General features: G+C 41.3%; 1 protein-coding gene across 1 annotated transcript in view; it reads right to left on the bottom strand.

The window, feature by feature from the left end:
* Positions 1 to 3,530, bottom strand: part of grm3 (glutamate receptor, metabotropic 3) — a 54,770-nt gene extending 51,240 nt beyond the window's left edge. Inside the window, exon 1 of the mRNA XM_061677777.1 lies at positions 3,407 to 3,530. The gene's annotated coding sequence lies outside the window, so the exon portion shown is untranslated. The remainder of the gene's footprint in view (positions 1 to 3,406) is intronic.
* Between the last annotated feature and the right edge of the window lie 15,012 nt (positions 3,531 to 18,542).

Genomic DNA, 18,542 nt, shown 5'->3' with positions numbered 1-18,542 from the left:
AATGGTTCGCCGAGTCGACTAATCGCACGCCTTGCTTGTGTTTTTCTACGATTTCCCATCTTTAATTCAGCAGCCTTCATCCGCTTCATCTTCTCAGAACTCTCTTTCTTAGGACCCGCTGTTAGAAAAAAGAAATTTAGCAAAATAGCTGCCCCAAAAAAACTGAAAATGGGACCTCAAAACACACATGAACTGATGGTGACCGGATTTTGTGACTAAAGACCATCCATCCTTCCATCCATCCAAGCTCTCACAGTTGGTGCTGTAGGTAAAGGCTTTGTCATAAAAGAAAAACAACAACAACAAAGGTTTTCCATTCTCACTAACACAAAGTACAATGCGTTCTGGGTGAAAAACGTCTCAAAAGTCAAACCAAAACCGTCATCACGAGACTAGCAAGCCTTACAAATTTTAAACCGGCATCATCATGGAAAAGGTAAGCTTAAGTGTACTGTACATCTCAACGGGTAGGAGTGGAAGAGGGTTTTTAAATCACTGTAAGGACTAACAGAACCCTGAAGATGGCCCCGTTGCATTTCTTTGGATTTGAGAGCAACACGGCTTTTGAGTGGAAGATGAAGATTGGGGGTGAATATCGGCTCGTCACGTCAATTATGATGGAAATGGCAACACGTTAAAAATTGGACAACTTTAGGCACCTGACACTCAAACGGAGTATGTGTGCGCCCGCGCATACTTGCGGTTTGGGACGCGCAGATTTACTTACTGGCATTTTGTTCCAATTGTTTTTTTCTTCCAAATTTACCATCAAAAGCCCTTTCTCAGTCTTGTTTTTGTTCTTTTATGGGGTGAGGTGTCACTGAAGCAAAAAATATTAGCATAAAAGTCACTGTTGTGTTGCTTTTCACAAAAAGCTCATTTCCTCTGCATATTTGTCAGAAACCGGTGATTTTGGTGAAATCAACCCGTGTTCTATTGAAAGAAAAGAGTCTGCGCTTTCTTTTTGCAGGTTCCATGATTGTATTTGTCACAGAACACACAATCTGTGGCTCCTGAAAGATCAGCAAAAAATGCTCTAAAACGGCTGCCAGTGAATTAGTTAAGTAGTCCACACCTGTGTTTTGCTTTTTCTTTGGCTCATTTGTGACATCGCCGCAGAAATGCAGTGTGTGTAAAAATCACAGCATAGAGACACTCAATACTGTATGTCACACACTTAAGCTATAACAATACTATTACTTTCCCATTGCTGAGGCAGATTGCATACAGTCAGAAAAGAGGTGGGAGCTACAAGGCTGCGCACGCACACACATCATCATCATCATCATCATCAAGGTGCTCCAACAGGAGCTCATGTAAGCATATTCACCAGTGCAGAATTGCTGAAACACAAGGCCATGTTGCACACTCGCCCCCTCTCACATAAATGCACACTGCCTTTGAGCACACAAAATCCATCTATGCAGAACACACACACATAAACCCATACACAAGTGTATCGTCAAGGTTCAACACACGCGTCAAATGCCCGCACCCACTCCCACACCTTGTTTGACCCGCTCTTACTTAGATGATCAAAGAAACACATACACACAAACAAATATTTAAAAGTAAATGTCGTTTTTAACTTATTGTCACAGGAAAAAAAATACCAATGTGCTTGCTGAAAATTGTGTTTTTTTTCCTTTATGTTTGTGGAGCTTCTCAGTCATCTGGGTCACGGCAATCCGCAAAGGTTGAATCGAGGCAACTGGACTTCTTGTTTTTCGAAAACATAAAAAAATTGACTTTGGCGGTTAAGCTATTAGGCTTATAATGATAATGATATGACAATACTGTACACTGGACAAAAGATTGGGTACACTTTCGCAACCCCAAAGACTCCACCAAAACAAAGACTACATTGCTTAATTGTCAGACGTATTATTACTTTAGTGATATGTTTTCATAAGCAAAAACTGAATTTTGAAACTAGAGAACCCCCACATTCTACCTTCTGTTATAACTTTGAAAAACACACATATTGGCTGTTTTTGTGCTCACGCAAAATCCATATTTTTATGAAATCTGGCGGCATCTTGAACTGTGGGGAGGGGCTTCATGTAGTCAGGCCATCGCATTGGCTAATATAAAAAGTGCTTTGGGACATCTTGTGACATTTATTGGCAATTTTCTGTGGTCGTCAACAGATTTTTGCATGAAAAAAGGAACTCATCAATTTCCATCCATAGGTTGTGAGTAAATTGGAGCCTATCCCAGCTGACTTGAGGCAGGAGGCGGGGTATACCCTGGATTGGTCGCCAGCCAATCGCAGGGCACATATAGAAAAACAACCATTCACTCTCACATTCACATCTAAGGACAATTAAGAGTCGTCACCAATTTAATTTGCATATTAATGAGAAATCTCAAATGCCCGGCGGAAAAGGCCAACTCGAACAGCTTATAGAAGAACATTCTGGGCATTTCCAACCCAAGTTATCCTACAAACCCAATAAAAGGAAATCAAATATTATGAAAAATGAAAAATAAAAACTGGTAGAAGGGGACCTTTAAGGGATTTGTTCTTTTCATTTAGACAGAAAACCGGCCCCAGTGTGATACATGATTTGATTTTTAATAAATATCGCAATTTCGTTTCCCATAATTGTATCATTATAGGTATAGATATTACAAGCATTTTTATTCCCCACCAAATCCGTTTAAACATAAATCGAACAATAGTTTTACATTATATTTAATTATTTGGTTGTCACTATTTTCCATGACTTCAAATTTCAAATTCAAATTTTCTGTTAAAAATGTATATAGAATAACAATAAAAAGCAGGTAAGTTTCGAACTGTTTCGAGGTGCTGTTTTTGTATTTGTAAAGGCAGAATTTTTTTCCCAGATGTACAGGTGCACCTAATGTTGCAGTCAGTCCCAAATACGAACAATATCAATGCGCATTCATTTAGAAAGTAAGGAGAAAGCAAGGTCACACTTCTACAATAACACGCAGCTCTCTATGTTCCTTTGATTTAAAGTGTGTCACATTCTAACAGACGACAAAGTTAAGCCTATTGGAAGGGCGGCGTGACATAATTCATGCAGATTTGATGCAACTGCTTGCTACTTCTGCACCTTTACTTGCCAGAAAAAAAACAACTATTTGTTGCTGTCAGTGCACTTTTAATAGGATTGTGATGCAAGACACCACGTTTATCAGACGGCTCCACCTGTATGCACATGACGGCGGCGTACGTTGCGTTTCCATGCAAAGTTCCAACACCCGACTGCATCATTTCAGCTTGCATCTGCTGCAGGGAACCATCGGAACAACATCTTCTCGCGACCAGTAGAAGCAAAACAAATCAAAGTTCAACACCAATTGCGGAAAATTTCTTTCCTCTTTTATCCAGCAAAGAAAGAGAATGAAGGGACGGTTGTTCCCCCCTACTCACCTTTATGTTGTCTTGTAGTGAATCCCTTCTCTGCTGGAAGTTTGACTGGGTCTACTTGCGATCCCCGGAGGAGTCACGCTGAGAGAGAGGATGCTGCCGCTGTGTGTGAGTGAGTGCGTGTGTGTTCCCTGAGAGACAGAGTGAGGGAGGAAGAATGTGTGGTTGTATATGAGAGAGGGCGAGAGAGAGAGAGAAAGAGAGAGAGAGTGAGAAAAAGAGAGAGGGAAGGAGGGAAAAAACAGACGTGGTGAGCTGAAGCCCGCTGCCAAAGGATGCTTCAGTCTCCTAGCAACAACAATTGATCTTTGCACGGAGACATTTTTATTGGATAAAAAGAAAACTTAGCCATTCCACCGCCATCCTTCCTTGCACATGTTTACCACTCGGCTCAACAGCCAGCCAGTAGACAGCGACGATGAGGAGTAAAGAGATGCAGAATTCATCTTCAACCATCTGTCCACTTGCGAGTCCACTAAAAAAGCACACAACAACAACAAAATTTAAAAAGATGCAAGCAGCCATGCAGCGAATCCTCAGAATGATCAAACTTTGACACCAGGCTCTGCCCGTGTTACATGGTGCAGGATAAAAAGCTTGGCAATGTCACGTCCCAAATTTCTAGTACACCTGCTTCTGATTGGCTAATTCCCTCGTAGGAGTTGGTGATTGTACAAACTCTTAAATTTGGCCAAAATGGTTGCTTCACACCAAAATGGCAGACTTCCTGTTTAATTTTGGCATGGGTCCTTGAGACGTTTTCATGCGTCCTGTTATGATAGACATGTCCACCCAAATTCGTGTTGATTGGAGAAACTGGTGGCTTCGACAGCATGCTACGCCCACATTAGATGGCATAGGCAAATTTTTAGATGGTATAGGCGAAAATGTTTTGTAATTAAGCGTCGCCAACATGTCTACATACCTGGTTCTAAATGAGATTCACTTGGTTGAATTCCATTGTCAATGCTATAGAATTCTCCCAAAATGGCTGCTTCACACCAACACGGCCAGCTTCCTGTTTAATTTGGAGCATGGGTCCTTGAGACTTTTTCATGTGTCATGTCATGCTAGACATGTCCACCAAGTTTTGTGTCAATCTGTGAAACTGGTGGTGGGGGCTATTTTTTTTTATTTTTACTTATAAAACTCTTCAAAATGGTCAAACTTAAACGGTGTTCTTTGTCCAAATTAGATGGGATATGCAAAAGATCAGGCATTTGTGTCGGATACTTCTGACTGGGTCAGTTCACTAGTAGCAGTTTGTAAAAACATGGAATTTGGCAAAAAAGGTCGCTTCAAACCACAATGGCCGACTTCCTGCTGAATTTTGGGCATGTGTCCTCGAGACTTTCCCGAGTGTCCTGTCATCATTGACATGTCCAATTGTAATTTCGTCTCGATCAGTAACACTGGTGATGGGGGCTTTTTTTTCCTTTTTTCTTTTCTAACCTTCCAGGGGGCGCTGCCAAGTGAGTTGTGTTGGACACTGCATTAAAAAAAAAATCCATCAGTTTTCAGGCATGTTACATCCCCTAAACAGAGCCTTTCTTAAGGTGCCAGCTAACAGGTGATTCTGCATTCAAACCCATTGTCTCTCCAGATGGCCATCCAAAGCTAACGTGTAAACGAGTCCAAAGCCTGAGGTGAGGAGGAAAAATCTGTGAGGGCCAACTTGTTTGTATGACAACGCGCGCTCATTAGAATGCAAGTATGCACGTCTGCAGTGCCTATTGAACAGAAAATCCTCTTCATGCATGATTGAGTCACAGAGCCTCCTCACTCTGTTTGACACACACACGGTCTGTGGAGAGGCCTGATTTTCTGTATTGCAATGTAAGTGGAGTGCATAGACATACACTGTGCGAGCGCTCTCTGATTGCCGCTAACGGCTGTAGATGTGCTACTGTTTTTCTCGTAAACGAGCGTGATTACAAGTACTAAGAGGGTGGACAATTTTGGGGTAAATTGAGTGACAAGCTTGGTTAGCCAACAAATTAAGATCCAGCCTCCCCAAAATGTTTTTTTTTTTTTAAAAGTGTTTTTTACTAAGAAAAATAGTACTCGATGATATTGTACTTCATAAAAACATACAGTAAGGACATAATTACTTAGAATGTTAAGAGTTAAAACTTTTTGCCTGATTTTCTGGTTCAATTCAATGACCAGTGCACTGCTTCTTCTGTTGTGCGTGCCTTCGCCACCTGGGGGCAGTTTAATACAGACATGGATATACAGGACACGGAGACGGTACGGTCCTGGAGGTGGGGCTCGAAGGCTAGCGCCTGGTGGTCGGGCCTGCACCGATGGGGTGGCTCACCACCTGTGGGAGGGGCCATAGGAGTCGGTTGCAGTGTGAGCTGGACGGTGGCCGAAGCCAGGGACCTTGGCGATCCGATCCCCGGCTACAGAAACTGGCTCTAGGGACGTGGAATGTCACCTCTCTGGCATGGAAGGAGCGTGAGGTCGAAAAGTTCCGACTAGATATAGTCGGGCTCTCCTCCACACACAGGTACCAGTCCTCTCGAGAGGGGTTGGACTCTTTTCTGTTATTGGACTTCTTTGCTCATCACGGATTGTCCAGAACGAACACCATGTTCAAGTATAAGGGTGTCCACACGTGTACTTGGCACCAGGACAACCTAGGCCGCAGTTCGATGATTGACTTTGTGGTCGTGTCATGGGACTTGCGGCCACATGTCTCGGACACTCGGGTGAAGAGAGGGGCGTAGCTGTCAACTGATCACCACCTGGTGGTGAGTTGGCTCCGATGGTGGGGGAAGATGCCGGTCCAACCTGGCAGACCCAAACATATTGTGAGGGTCTGCTGGGAACGTCTGGCGGAATCCCCTGTCAGAAGGAGTTTCAACTCCCACCTCCAGCAGAACTTAACCCACGTCTCGGGGGATGCGGGGGACATTGAGTCCGAGTGGACCATGTTCCGCCCCTCTATTGCCGAGGCGGCCGACCTGAGCTGTGGCCGTAAGGTAGTCGGGGCCTGTCGTGGCAGCAATCCCCGAACCCGTTGTTGGACACCAACGGCGAGGGATGCCGTCAAACTGAAGAAGGAGTCCTATCGGGCCAGGACACGTTGGAGAGGCTACGTCTCTCAGCTGGCCTGGGAACGCCTCGGGCTCACCCCTGGAAGAGCTGGATGAAGTGGCTGGGGAGAGGGAAGTCTGGCCGTCCCTGCTAAAGCTACTGCCCCCGCGACCCGACCTCGGATAAGCGGTAGAAAATGGATGGATGGAGACGGTCACAAGATACTCGTCTGTAAGCTGCACAAATATTAGTCGTCAGAGGATAAAGAATATTTGCCTGTGACTGTGAGTGCTGTTATATTATCTGTCTACTTGTGTTGGTCCACAGTTTGTGTTCAAATAGCCATTGCGTAAAGGGGCACCGCAGCAGCGATGCTGTTCAGTAGCCAGTCTATGGTGTTTTGCATTGTGTGTCAGCATTAGCACACTTTCGTAAGACAAAGTCAATTTGGCTTGGTTAAATACACAAAGTGAAATTCTCTGTATTTAGTTTAGTTTTTATGTTTGTTACGTTTATGTTTAGTTTGACGGTCAAATCCAACCGGGAATAAACAACTCGAAGCCTCTTTTTTGAAGAATTGTTCACTATTTGCCAAACTGCTGCTTGTTGTGGAGTTGACTTGAGTGAACTGCCGTAATACTGCGCTCGCATCTCAAATATCCGCTTGCATGTCAAAGCAAATAATTGTAACTCAAGGCAGCACTGTATTTGCCAAAATGCCAAAATCTGAGAAAAAAAACAAGATTTCTGTGAAAACAAGCAGTCGGAAAAAAGTAATCACATCCACATATTTATCACCCAGGTATAAATCCCTCAGATTTTACTGCAGCCATAAAACTACAAAACCACTTTTGCACAAAATTACAAAAAAAGTAGTTGTCCCGCTCTAGTCCTCAGTGGCTCAAAAAAGTCATTAATAAGTATGCCTCCTTGGACAGTATGGATTTGTGATGCGATAGATGATATTTTGTCTCCGCCCCTGATGTGCTGCCACGCTGCAGGGTAAAACTGCGTGTGATCAGGCAGTGATTGATCACTTAAGCGACCAAAGGAGGACTAAGAGCATCTACTTCACACCCCTGTGACTCGCATGTGTGCAGCTATGAGGTGGGAACTGCGCACCCACTCACACACACACACGCACGCACGCACTTTCGCACAGTGTCGGTCACAGCTTTCCCCCGACCGCATCCCAGAGCGAGTGAGCGAGATGCTGGCCACACTAATAAGGGCCTCATTGTCTGCGCAGCATGCATATATGCAGCGAGCCCCAGAAAGCAAAGCTTTGTCCAATAAGGGTCCTTCAGCGAGGGGGGCTTTGTGCCCAATACTTCCCCACAGACGGACGGGAATTATTTTTTTTTTAAATAAATAAAAGATGGAAATAAAAGAAGGCGGCACGGTGATCGACTGGTTAGAGGGTCAGCCTCACAGTTCTGAGGACCCGGGTTCAATCCCGGCCCCGCCTGTGTGGAGTTTGCATGTTCTCCCCGTGCCTGCGTGGGTTTTCTCCGGGCACTCCGGTTTCCTCCCACATCCCAAAAACATGCATTAATTGGAGACTCTAAATTGCCCGTAGGTGTGACTGTGAGTGCGAATGGTTGTTTGTTTGTATGTGCCCTGTGATTGGCTGGCAACCAGTTCAGGGTGTACCCCGCCTCCTGCCCGATGACAGCTGGGATAGGCTCCAGCACGCCCGCGACCCTAGTGAGGAGAAGCGGTTCAGAAAATGGATGGATGGAAATAAAAGAGAAAAAAGAAAGACATGAATGCAGGAAGCTATAGTAATGATAGTCAATAAAAATGGACCATTTGAAGACCACATGGCACCGTGTGTGTGTGTGTGTGTGTGTGTGCTTCGCCTCATCGCCGGTTCATGTAGCAGGAAGTAAGTCCACCGGGGCCGCGTGCGCTTCCTTCTCCGATTCCCCACAGATGGTTTGCGTCCGTGCGCTAATAGCATTAGCCGTGCTTCATTTCACACGCGCCTCGCTCCCCGTCTCCAGCCCCCGAGATAGATGGAGTGATACGCGCACACGCACATACACACACACACACACACACACACGCACACACACGTACACACGATTCGCAAGTGTGCCCACTGCTGGCCCGACCGACACTTGTGCGCGTAAGCTCCCATTGACTTTTGCACTCGTAGCCACTTGTGATGTGGCCGAGTTCTCCCAATATTTATTAAAGCAATTGTTAGTGAACCGGGCAATTGTGAGAAAATTACAGCCGGCGACTCGCACTCGCACACCTGGTGAGTGACCCTCACACAGAAACACACTGTGAGGCTCCAGATAGACAGTACAATACTGCATTATTATTTTTAATTGAACCACAAATAACTTGTCAAGGAAGAAGTGGATTAACATGGACAACATAGCTATATTATAATAATACAAAGAGAGTAAATGCACGAGAAATTAATGAATGAGTGTGGATATTTGAAAGGCTGTTGCCAATGACCGCCCAATTCAATGATTGCACTTTTTGGCAACAGAGACTCTCCACGCTTCGCTTGTTAGCTACAGGTACATTTGAAATTATAAATGTAATTAAGTACAGTGGCGCCTTGCGATTTTTGAGATGTGAGCTCTCCTTCGACCAATTTTTAGCTTTGACATGCGGGTGCAAACTTGAGATATGAGCACTGTATGGTGGCAGAAAACTCAATTCACTGCACAACAAGCAGCGGTTCGGCATATAATTAAATGTAAAAAAAAAGAGGCTTGAACCTCTTTATTGTCACTCTCAGCTGAAGGTTACTGTCAAACTTAACATAAAACAAAGAGAATTACACATAACCACATAGTATAGCTTTAAAGTCTACTACCTCGAAGCTAAAACATAATAGGAAACACCATTGACGGGCTAATGAATAGCATTTATGCGGTGGTATTCTAACGCTCTAAGCAACAGATATTCAATACCAACGGCTCATCAACACATGCAGACAGACTATATAACAAACAATACTCACAGGCATATATTAATTATCCTCTGCAAAAGATGACTAATTTTGGTGCCACTTACTGAGTCACTTACAGGAGTTATGAAAATCTTCTTCATTTGTGTTTGTATTATACTGCCCCCGCTGTCCAAGACACACACACACCAGAAGGAGCTACAATGAATTAATCATGATGTGGAAAGTGTTTAATTATTTACATTCTATGAAATTATGTATTTAATATATGTATGTACAAAATAATTATTAAAACCCACATGACAAGAATGTTATGTTCGGTTTTTTTTGAGAAGGCCGGAACAGAATAACGCCATTTCCATTCATTTCTAATGGGGAAAGATGATTCACGATATGAGTACTTTGAGTTAAGAGTGTTCCACTCATATCTCAAGGCACCACTGTGCAAAGAAAACACATGCATTTTTTCTTCTAGTCAGTTTAGTTCAGTTGTCAAAATAACCCTACAATCAAGAACTACAGCACACTTATTTTCGATCTTGGTGAAATTAACGGGAAGGATGTTTTGAGGGCACCTGTTATCCCTCCACCTGTTAGGTCAATAGCGAATATAAGGATTTCGTTACCATGGCGACTAGGGGTGGAGCTCAGGGCTGTAAATACCCAATCCTTCTTATGTTGTCTGTCATTAAAACAGTTCTAGATAGAAAATAAGGTCGGACGTACTGTACAATGGTACTGTCGGTCATATTGTTTTGGGCTGTGTGGGTCTCCAAACGGGTGGTCTTGTAATTAATTTCTGTACACAGGGATGGCTAACAGACTGCAGGGCCAACACACACACACACACGCACACACACACACACACACACACACACAGACTTCATAAAACATGCACTGACCTGTCTGGTGTTCATCTGCTCATGTTATTCATTTTCACTCCTGGAAACAAACACAAAACTACTTAAAAAAACTGTAAAAGTGTCACAGACCCAAACTCAGTTCTCGAGAAAAAACACATAATAACACTAAGACCCCCGCCCACACGCGCACCCCAAAATGCAGTGTACAGTTTGTGATTTGTGGTCTACTCAGAGCTTTTCTGACTACGAGCACGATTCATTAGTAATTGACCGCAGCAGCCTCGCTCATGAAACATTAACAGGCTTGTGGTGAATAATTGATTAATGATATGAGGCGGTCTGCAGCAGCATACTGACAATAAGAGCAGCGGCAGAGCACAGCGGCCAAACCGCCACTTAATGCGCAACAGCCAACATGCACACAAATACACGCACACACACACACACACTCACACACCATGTCACTCAGTCATTTGTGCTCTATTATTCACTCACCCCCTCACGCATCAGCTCATCATTTCATTTCGATACATTATCGCCTTGTTCCGTGGCAGTGTAGCTTATATTAGATGACATTGAAGGTTAATTTGCCAGTGCAAAAAGTCATGTGGAACAGGCAGAACTGTATCAATTAAGTCCTTCCATACTGTTCATTTTCCATGCATACATACAGTAGTATGCTCCAGGTCAATTTTGGCCAAGAAAATCCTTGCAATAAGTTAAATCTAAAATCCTCAGCCTCAGTGTACACAAACTTTCTAGCACAAAAAAGGGCATTTCAAAATAAAATTGTTATTTTTGTGCATTTTGCCACCCTTTAAGAACAATCATCAAATTTCAATGTGAAAGAAAGACATTAGCGCAAACTGATTGCTGTTAAATACCAAAATGGGCCCAAACAGTAGGTCAGGGTTAAAGGTGTCTTTCAGGCTACTCGAAGCGGCATCTTTAGTAATGGCCAGCAGGTGGCGACCTCAGAGGTTGCAAACAAATATTCAATGAGAAATTGACCTTACTTTACTCACTGGCTAACTAATTATGTTCCAAGAAATGTCTCAGTCAATATCAATATATATCTAATGATGGATGGATTTCTCCTATAATTAGTCTTGCTCTTTGTTTTTTTTCCTACGTTGCTTCTTATCCTGCTCAACTGTATGAAAACACTCTGAAAACATGCACTTTGTTGTGGCCGACATAGTTTGGCGAGCTTTACTGGCGTCGGCGTGACACTTTGTTTTATCCTGGGATTGGCCTGTTTGTGTAATAAGGAAAATAAAAGTCTGTGATGAGCACCTGACTTGTTATCAATGTGTAATAAAAAGAGAAAATTGTTCATGTTCTCCCTCTAAAGTGGGGTACACGTATACCAATAATCAGGCCAAATTTGAGCGTTTTCTCCCCTTGCAATCAAAATCAGCCAAAGCCAAATTATGGGATGTCGCTATCGGATTATCCTGAGGGATTATCCTGTGGTGTGGGGTGTGTTAACTCATTCACTGCCAGCCTTCCCAGTTAACATGGATATTTGACTTCTTAAGACGTCAATGGCAGTGAATGTGTTAAGTGTGATTTTTTTCCTTTCCTAAAATGGTAAAAATGTTTAAACCTGTTCAATATTTACGTTCACAAATCCCTGTGTGTGGCTGAGTCGGCCGAGCCACGGACTCCTTGATGGACCTCATTTTCTAGTATTTTGACCCATAGACGCTTCACCTCAAATTAAACAAGTTTTCATTACCAACATTAAAATACAGTAGCGTAGCAGACTCAGGTGTTCCTCAAAAACAAGGTAGATGCTTTATTTCTAAAAGCTACATTTCAAATTTGCAAGCCATTCTGTAACATTATGGACAGTTTGAACATTAAAAACTGCGCTTAAATAAAGGACATATAGTGTTCCCTCTTCATAACGTGTTTCACCTATTGCGGATTCAGTGCATTGCAGATATTCATTTTCATATTCATACCATGCATAATTCATCATATCGTGGGATTTTGAGTGTACGCTGTAATTCTTTTGTGAGAAAATAAACACTTCGTAGCCTAAAACATTAAAACTGTAAAAATAATAATAATTATTATTATTATTAAAACACATATTACAAGGAATAAAATGTGCATAGTTTACAGTACTACTGTGCATTACTGCACATTTAAGAGTTTAAAATGTGTTTAAGAGTGCAAAATGTGTTTAAAAGACTATGGTAGCAGTTATTAGGAGTGCGGGGAAGATAAGAGTCTGGGGACGTTATTACAGTGCTGGTGGTTGCTACTTCACAGATTTCATCTATTGCGGGATGAGGCGGAGTGGATGAAAATTTATTTAATTAAAATTAAAGTTTTTCTTATTAAACAACAGGTTACATATTTTTTAACAATTATTATTATTATTATTATTATTATTTTTACCAGAATAGCTTAATGGCATTTACATTATATTCAATGGGGAAAATTAATTTTAAGACACCAGTGAATCAAGTTACAAACTTAACTCCTAATTCATGGTACCACTGTATGAGGGGAGAAAAACCAGAATTATTTTGGTCCCGCTTTTATTAGATCGGGAGGGTACACCCAGCCAGTGAGTTTTGGAATTCTGAATTAAATTTTAATGTCACATTGCGTGAGCTGGATCATCACTTACAGTACATCTTCTAGTTACTTAAAAAAAAAATATTATTTACACGAATATACTCTTTCCTACCAGTCTTCACACAAACACAGCACAATGTGCACGAGCTGCATACGTATTCACATCCACATGACAAAATGCAATTGGGATAATGACACTGATGGTGATGATGATGATGATGATGGCGGGGAAGATGAGAGCTGACTGTCAGGCTGAGGGACGAGCGAGCTATTCGCAGAGAGACCCAAAAGTGAGACGTGGTCACTGTCAGCACTGATGAAACAGACCGGGACCATCACTGCAGTGATGAACAGGCGGCTGTCTCACCACTTTAAGTCCAGTAATGATCTGTGTGTGCGTGTATGTGTGTGTGTGTGTGTGTGTGCGTGTGTTCATGTTCGGTCTTAAAAGAAGAGGGCACCGTTCACAATCACACGTTTTAATATTTAATTGATCCAATAGGAACAAATGTTTCTTTCATGATGGGCCCCAAAAGAGCAACCCAGAGTGATACTTCTACTCGTAAAGGTGTACGTTGACTTTACTAGTAGCCCACCTAACAAGTTTTGCAAGTTACGAACCGTCGCGCTGCTGGCCGGAAGCGGCGAACTTCACAACATCCGGCCACTGTCAGTTCACGTGGTTACCTGGCGGTGAAAGTACAGCTAGTTCTTGTGTTTTGGGCTCGCATTTTATTTATTTATTTTTTTTGTGCAGGAATTTTTACTTTTCTTTTCTAAAAATGGATCCTACGAAAGCGATTTCTGAAAAGAAGTGGACGATGTCCAGTGAATTGAAGCCTCAACTTACGAGCGAGATGTGCTTGCAGTTGACTTGGCGAAGTAGTACGAGCGTAGTACTTGTACGATTTGTACTACACTGAAGCAGTTGATGAAGGCCAGCGAAAGGGTATTAAAATAATTCCCAAGATGCGGACCCCTACCCATGACAAACGTCGAAGCAAATAAACTGTGAAAAATATTAAGGTGAATGAGTGATCTATTTATTATTTTATTTTTTTTCGCAATAAGGGAAATGTTTTTTATTTTAATTTTTTACATTTTATTTTGTTAATACTTTACTGTTATCTATGTTTTTATACCATCCAATACTGTTGAAGCCTATGTTTCTTATTTAAATACATGTTGCAAAAATTGTGTATGGTGTTTTCTAAAGCTTGGAACGGATTAAAGGCATTTCCATTCATTTCAAAGGGGAAAGTTGATTGGACGATTTGACTTAAGAGCATGGTCATGGAATGAATTAAACTCGTAATTTTACGAGTACCAATGTACTGTTTATTTCTTTTTTTGCATATCATGGTTGAATTGTACTTATTTTGACCTGAAATTTGTTATGGATTAAAAAACAAACAAAAAAAAAACTGTTGAAATACAATTATTTTGGCAGGACATTTGGCCTGAATTTTCAAACTGTGTTCAAAAAACATAAATAAAAAAAACTTCAACATTTTAGCAGGAATTCTTTAACCACCTGTGTGAAAAACGAACATTTCAGTTCGACATTTAGCATGAATTTCCAAGCCCGGATTAAATAACATCATTATTAAGAAAAAAGTGAAACACAATAACTATGATGTAAACTGTGGAATGAATTTTCAAGCTTTGTTTTTTAAAAAAAAAAAAAAGTTAAACATTGAACCATGGCATAGAGTTACTGAAGAATAAAAATTTGGCTTGACATTTGGCCTGAATTTCCAAGCACTGGTTGAATAACACATAAATTATAAAGAAAAAAAGTGGAACGCAGTAACTTTGACCTCACTTTTAAAATGAATTTTCAAGCCTTGGTTGTATTGTTTTGCAAAATCCTTCAAAATAAAATTTTGGCATGACGTTTTGGCATGAATTAACATGCCTCGTTTAAATAAATTAGAAAGGAAAGAAAATGGAATACAATGATTTCCTTTAAATTGGCATGAACTTTCAAACCACCTTTTTGAAAACAAATATTTAGGTTTGACATTTGGAGTGAATTTTCAAACCCAGCTGAAATAACACCTAAACTATAAAGACAAAAAGTTGATTGCAATAATTTTGGTTTGACATGAAATTAATTTTCAAGATTAGTTAAAATAAAATCAAAACAATGAAACATTGCATGGCTTTGACAAACCCATTTTGAAGAACACTTGACATCGAGCTTGAATTTTCAAGTCCTGCTGACAAAACATTACTACAAAGTAAAATATGTCGAACTGTTGCCCTGATTTTTTTTATTTATTTTTGGTGATAAGTGTGATACCTATTGTAAATCCTCCTATTTTGAGCGTGTCTGATCATGATCTGCTATGAGATCCTGTTATCTCTGGCGACACGCATGCTTGAACAGCGTCCAAATCGTCCCCCGTCCATTAATCTCCCATCTGCTTCATTATCACAGTTGCTATTTACGAAGCATTAAGCTCAGGTACACCGACCCTCTCAACATTGTTGTGTCGCCTCGCTCAAGGTGACACACAAAAGAAAGTTAGGAAAAGGCCGATGAATGAAAACGATGCTTTTGGACGAGTGGATGCCGCCCACGTGTCCCTGGGTTTCATGTTGCTATTTCCGGCTTCTCTGCGATGGCCGCTATGACGAGCTTTGAGGCGATGCCCAGGTTGGAACTTGGCAATGGAGCAGCTTTTTCTGTTATCTACGCTCCATGGTGTGCTAGAAACTTCCCAAATTAATTATAGGATGACAGGTTGTGCATTATTGTGCTCAAAAATGAAGAAAAGGGAAAACGTTGACAAGTAAATGTGTGTCCTGCATGCCTGGAGCATGATGGATGCAGTGTAAAAAAAAAAAAAAGAAAAAAGGAAAAAAAAAAGCATCAGAAGTTTATTTTGGCATGAAATATGGCAGGAATTTTCAAGCCCGGTCTGAAAATAAATTATCTGAGCTTGAAATGTGTCATGAATTTAAGCACTGTTTAAAAAACAAACAAACAAAAAAACTACAACCACTACTGTAGTTATAAAGCAAAAGCTGGGATAAAATTTCTTCACCTGCTTGAAAAACACTCACTTGCATTGGCTTGACTTTTACAGTGAAGTGTCGACCTAGTTTAAAACAACTTGCAAATTATAAAGGAAAAGTGGAATTCAATAATTCTTGAAATTTGGCATATATTTCCAAGCCGCCTGTTTGAATAACAAATATTTGCCCTTGAAATTGTGCAGGGATTTTCAAGCTCATTGAAAGAAAAATGGAAGTAACAAAAAAAGTGGAATATGATTATTGTCGGGCGGCACGATGGACGAGCGGTTAGAGCGTCAGCCTCACAGTTCTGAGGACCGGGGTTCAATCCCCGGCCCTGCCTGTGTGGAGTTTGCATGTTCTCCCGTGCCTGCGTGGGTTTTCTCCGGGCACTCCGGTTTCCTCTCACATCCAAAAAACATGCATGAATTGGAGACTCTAAATTGCCCCTAGGTATGAATGTGAGTGCGAATGGTTGTTTGTTTGTATGTGCCCTGCGAATGGCTGGCAACCAGTTCGGGGGGTACCCCGCCTCCTACCCGATGATAGCTGGGATAGGCTCCAGCACGCCCGCAACCCTGGTGAGGAGAAGCGGCTCAGAAAATGGATGGATGGATGATTATTGTCTTGTGCCATGAATTTTCAAGATGCCTGTTTAAAAAAAACAAAGCCCTCTCATATTGTAATTTGAAAATCCACCTGCTTTTTGTTTGCCATCCTCTTTGAGCTTGCAGCTTTTAAAGAGTGAACACTTCGATGAGACCATATGTGCCAGCTTGTGTTTGTGTGGAATTACCTGTGCGATTTTATGCGAACGTTTAACCGAGGCAATGGAGCCGTTTTGGGAAAATGAACTTCTTAAGCGCTGAATAGTCTGATGCGCATAAGTGGAGTCATTTCCTCCTTTTGTATGTCTATCTTCTATATTTTGGGTGTGAATGTAAAACAGATGGAATATTAGGTACACACATGAATTGCAAATGGAACCTTCAAACCAACATTCATAACTCAAATCATTCGTACCTCTAATCAACTTTCCCCATTGAAATGAATGGAAATGCCAATAAACCGTTCCAGCCACCAAAAATACACCATCATTTTTTGTAATGAAAGAAAAATAGTACTGTTGAGTGGTTGCTCGCATACTTGCGGTTTGGCACCCGCAGGTTCACCTCACCGCTGACATTTCTTTTTTCAATTAAAAAAAAGAAATTCTCAATTTAAATTTTGTTTCCTTTTTCATTTTTATGTGTGTGTGTGTGGGGGGGGGGGGGGGGGGGGGGGCGGCAAACTCCCCTGAAAACGCTTATTGGTGGTTTATCCCTGCTTACTCAAAATTTGGGGGGGTTTAGAAAAAAAATTTATTTCCCAATGCAATTATAATCATCATTATCTGTGGATTTACGCTTTTCAGTTTGTTTCCCTTTTATGTTCATTTTTTCCACTTTACTTTCACTAACCTCAATCTCATTTATTTTGCCTTTTTCGCACGCTTGCTCATTTTTCATTTTATTTCATGCTTTAATTCAATGGACATCATTTTGGACTCCTCAGCGCTGACTTTCTTAGGACTGATGGTTAAAAAAAAAACAAATCTAATGTCATTCCATACACACATTGTAGTATTGGTATTTTGATATGCGCATCCTGAGTAAAATCAGGAGCTGGAGTCAGTTAGGTTGACAGTTAGTTCAGCGTGAGTGTCTACTCCATGCTCCTTGCAAGTGTTTTCATTTTGTATCTGTGTGTTTGACTGTCCCGTTTAATACACGACAAAGTACATCAGCGACTGTGGCTCTCCTTGAAGAAACATGGTTTAAATCTTGCGAACAGATATCCATGTACGTCGCTCAAGATGTTATCTGTGTACTCTGTTTAAGAATAAAAAGTAATTAAGGTCGTTGTGGTGATTTACATACGGTGCTCATCTTACTTTGAAAGGACACACCTCCTATTATTCTTCCTCCACGAGTAGCAGGGGGACCATTTGCAACGCAAGCTGGGCCGGCGTGTAAATTCACTTTGCATGCTGGCTAACAGTTGGCGGAGCCGGCTCCAAAACAGACCACTGAGTAGCAGCGAGCGCACTGTCAACGGGTCTTGATGACGTTCCGGGCCTTTATTTTCTGCACTGTTAAGCAGCCCCGTGGGATGTCAAATGCTCCTGCTGCTGCTAATATCATCCAAAAGGTGACAGCGCCGCCAGTTAGTCACTTGCACTCAGGTAATTGCATGCTTCGGGCATACAGCGATGTGAAAAAGTATTTGCCCTTTTTTTTTTAAATATATTTTTACACTTAACCCTGACAAACTGTTCCTTTTCAATGAACACATAGTATGTCACACGTGAAGTTAATTGCAGGATGATAAAATTTATCAAGTGGTTTTTATGTAGAGGGCTGCGCATACATACACAGCATAAACAACATTTCCACAGTCCAAAACTGACAAAAAAATTAGCTTTTCTGATTTGCTTTCTACAATATTGAAGAAGAGATTTATTTCCGTAAAGATTGCCAATAACAGTTTTTGTTTGACAACTTGTCATAAATCCAGATACTATTAACACGAAAACTTTCTAAAATAAGTCTCATCAACAGTAATTATATATTTTTTGTTTGAATCAACAGCAAGGTTTTTTTTTGTGTGTGAAGAATTTGTTTGATTTGCACACCAATTT

Source organism: Phycodurus eques, chromosome 5, assembly GCF_024500275.1.
Source record: "Phycodurus eques isolate BA_2022a chromosome 5, UOR_Pequ_1.1, whole genome shotgun sequence".
Classification (NCBI taxonomy): Eukaryota; Metazoa; Chordata; class Actinopteri; order Syngnathiformes; family Syngnathidae; genus Phycodurus; species Phycodurus eques.
Note: the sequence above shows the minus strand (reverse complement) of the source record. Positions and strands in the feature narration are given on the sequence as shown.